Source organism: Scardinius erythrophthalmus (assembly GCF_964197995.2).
Source record: "Scardinius erythrophthalmus genome assembly, chromosome: 3".
In the NCBI taxonomy this organism is placed as follows: Eukaryota; Metazoa; Chordata; class Actinopteri; order Cypriniformes; family Leuciscidae; genus Scardinius; species Scardinius erythrophthalmus.
In genome coordinates this window covers 56,582,614-56,586,670 of record NC_138223.1, presented here as the reverse complement: position 1 = coordinate 56,586,670, position 4,057 = coordinate 56,582,614, and positions in this window count along the sequence as shown.

Sequence of the window (4,057 nt, the reverse complement as noted above, 5' to 3'; positions counted from 1 at the left end):
CTGTTCTCTTCTTTCCTTCAGTGATTCTGCTTGTTAACAGGCTTATTAAGGCTGAGATGACTCTATATGTAATATACACAGATTGTGTGGCTCAGATAAGGTCCAGTTCTGGAATATTTCTTTGCTCTTGGCTGACATGACATCCATATAGAACCTTTTTCCTGGGTACAAAGAACCCTAAAGGGTTCTTTTGATTGAACCCTTAAAAAGGGTTCTATGTAGAACCTTTTAGGGGTTCCAAATACGTAGCGCCTGATAGAACCTTTTAAGGTTCTATTTAGAACCTTTTCTTCTAAGAGTGTAGTCGGTGTGTATTTGCCAGAGTCACTTCCTGTGTTTTTACAACTAAGTGTTTGGATGAAAACTGAAACGTATTGTTAACTTGTGTTTATGGATTCCAGTGACGTTTAATAAAGAGTTTGTTTGAACATTTGGATGGTTTAGACATCATGAATCTACATAGATAAGCTCTTATTGAGAATTAACTGAGGTTTAGATGTTGATGTTTCACTGAATGTTTTATTTGAAGTCACCAGAATCGTGATTAATGGCTCATTTATTTGAGCTCTTGACCCTTTAATCTTCTTTTAGTCTTTCTCTGGCTGATTTAACTGTATTTTAATAAAATAGATTTGTTATGGTGAGAGAAAATATGATCAGATGTTTCTTGATGATGTCATAATCAACAAGTGCTGATCTGGTCAAGTTTATGAGTATATGGATGGTGTGCATTTAATTTATTTATGTGCTGTTAGTTATAACACTCTTGTGACACTACCTCATGCTGTCCAGCAGTGCAGAATAATAAATAAATGTTTTCTGTAAATTTTAATCTGCAGCAGAAACTAGTCAAACACAGACATCAAGAATCAGCGTATGAATCTCAACAATGGTGACAAATGAAAAGCTTCATGCCGCAATGCATGCTGGGAGTCATGGATGAGATTTGTACTAGGGCTGGGCGATATATCGCGCGATATTGTTATGCGCATCTCGTCAGTAAAGCCGGTTCTTTGATTAGTAGTAAATCGCCATCACCTGCTTTCAGATGGAGCGGCATTTACTACAAAGAGCCGTAATTAACTGACAAGCTGAGCCATATCGCATTAATATCGCGGACGTATCGCCAGCGATATTTAATGCGATATGGCTCAGCTTGTCAGTTAACTACGGCTCTTTGTACACAGCGAAACATCCAGTGTTAAATTAACACTCCTGGGAGTGTATGAGTCCACACTCAAGAGTGTTTAAGTTAATGAGATAATTAAGTGATTAATTTAGTGATGATTGACTATTATTGAAGACACCTGATGTTAACAAGCAGAATCACAGAAGGAGAAAATCACAAATTGTAAGTTACCATTGTGGTGATGGGTGTTTGCTTTAGTTGGTCTCTTGAGCCTTATGTGTTTAGTTTAGACTTTGTTTGGCTGTTGTATCTGAGTTATAACTGCCAGATGAGCAAAGAAAAAAAAGTGACTTGATGGTGTTGGTTATATTATGACATTCATCATTTGAACTTGATCATTAAACTCATTAAGATCCTTCTTTCTGACTTCGATGTATGTAGTTGGTTTCAGCATTACTGTGAATCTGCATAAATGCCCAGAATTTTTAATATAATATAAAAGATTTCTTAAAAGTTGTTTTAATTTTTATTTTTTTTTAGGCACACACAGACGTCAAGATTCAGTCAATGTATCTCAACAATGGTGACGAGCAGAATATTCAATTAGGAAAAGTAAATTACATAGACAATTCTGATCATAATTTAATCATACCGCAATGCATGATGGGAGCCATTAATGAGTTGTGATTGGTGGCAGCCACTGCAACATGCTTTATTATTGTCACCATTGTTGAGATTCACAGGCTGATTATTGATGTCTGTGTTTCTAAATAAATTCATTTGAAAGTCTTTTGATCAGGACAATGTTTATTAAATATTTTTGAATTACAAGTAAAATACTGATAATCGTAAGCTGAAGAATCACAAAACTGCAGCTAACAAATCAAACCAAACTATCTCAATAAATTTCTTTTCCAGATCACAGCATTATTATGTCAAAACATAACCAATACTATCAGATCACACTTTACTTTGTTCATTTAACTGATATAAATCAATAACAGCAGACAAACAACAGTATAAATTAAAGTAAACATGTAATGGTCTAGAGTCCAACTAAAGCAAACACCCATCACAATAATGGTAACTTACAATTTGTGATTTTCTTCTTCAGTGATTCTGCTTGCTAACATCAGGTGTCTTCGATAATGTTCAATCATCACTAAATTAATCACTTAATTATCTCATTACCTTTAACAGTCTTGAGTGTTAATTTAACACTCTTATTTTAACACTTTACACTCTTGAGTGTGGACTCATATACACTCACAGCCCCAGGAGTGTTAATTTAACACCGCTCCATCTGAAAGCAGGTGATGGTGATTTACTAGTAATCAAGGGAACCGGCTTTACTGATGAGATGCGCATAACAATATCGCGCGATATATCGCCCAGCCCTAATTTGTACTATGGTGGCACCCAGCATGCATTGCGGCATTAAGTTTTATGTTGGTCACCATTGTTGAGATTCATACGCTGATTCTTGAGTTCTGTTTGATACAATAGACTGTAAGAGTCTGTACGCACTGTGATTTTTAAATTTCAAGTTAATTGTAATATGTTAATCTGTTTAAATAACACCTTTTATATATTACATTCATCTTTAACATATTAAACGCTTGTTGAGTTTAACAATGTTACATGTCCATGATGATAATATTATCATCTGAGCATATTTTCCTCATGATTATTTCTGCTGTTTCAAATGTGTTAAAATAAACACACATTTACAGCAATAAGAGAAAAATAATGTTAAAGGGTCAAGGGTCAAGAGCCCAAATAAAGCTGACACTAAGCTGACACTGTTAAATGAAATATTCAATGAATCGTCAACACCAAAACCTGTTAACTCTTGTTGTGGCAAAAATATTCATTAAACAATCATCACCTGCGTAAGAGACATTTCTGAGTCAAATTGTCTTTTAAAAGTATTTATTCTTGCAAGAAGGCCCAGTTGCCACACAGAAGTCACCAGTACAGTCTGTGAAACAAGTGCGACCAGGGAGGGAGGGCAGGAGTCTTTATACTGATTTCAAGGTCTCTTGCTTACAGGCCCTTATCTAAACAAAGGAAGGTTTCTCTGCTAGTCATCTAATTCTGCTGAGTTTATTCTTACAAACTCACAAGTTCTAAATTGGCCGGCCTCTGACCCTAGGGGTCAGAGCCCCTTTTCAACCTGCCTCCTCCTGATGTCTCACCTGTTTCCCAGTGTTTAAAAACATTAGTCATATGTTGGCAGACTACGTACAGTCCAGCAAAGATCATTTCAATGTCTTAATAATGAAAATAATGAAAATCAACACTGTGAATCAATGAAAATCTAAATTTTCCATTACACTCTCAATAAGAGCTTCTGTAGAGTCTGACAGAAATAAAGTTAATCTGGTTATTAATAACAAGTGAAAGCCGCATTTGTAAAAGACATTGAAAAAGAGGCATGATGTGATTGGCTGCAAAAAAACACCCGTTAATCTTTAAGTTTTCATGAATTAAGATTTAATTTATTTATTTGAATGTATTGCTTTATTTATTTTAGAGTATTTTATGGGATACTATATAAAATATACCTATAATTTTGTTCATTAACACAAACTGCCCTCCACCCAGTGCTATTCTATCCAGAGTTACATTTTAACACACATTGTGTGCTAAAATCTACACAACATGTGTCAAAATGCCATCTACACAGTCACATATGTTGTTTTTTGACACATCTCTTTTTTGCAGTGCAAGAAAAGACTTTCCGAAATACTAACAGAAATGAAAGACTTTGCCTTTAGATAAACTTTATATGTTCTTCTACTTCTAGCTCTGACACCATTGATTGATAATGAAGTATAGTAGAAAATTATACAGGTTAAATTAATTAAATGCAATACAATAGTGTTTTGTTAGTAAAAGAAATATACGTGTGTTATTTAAAAAAAA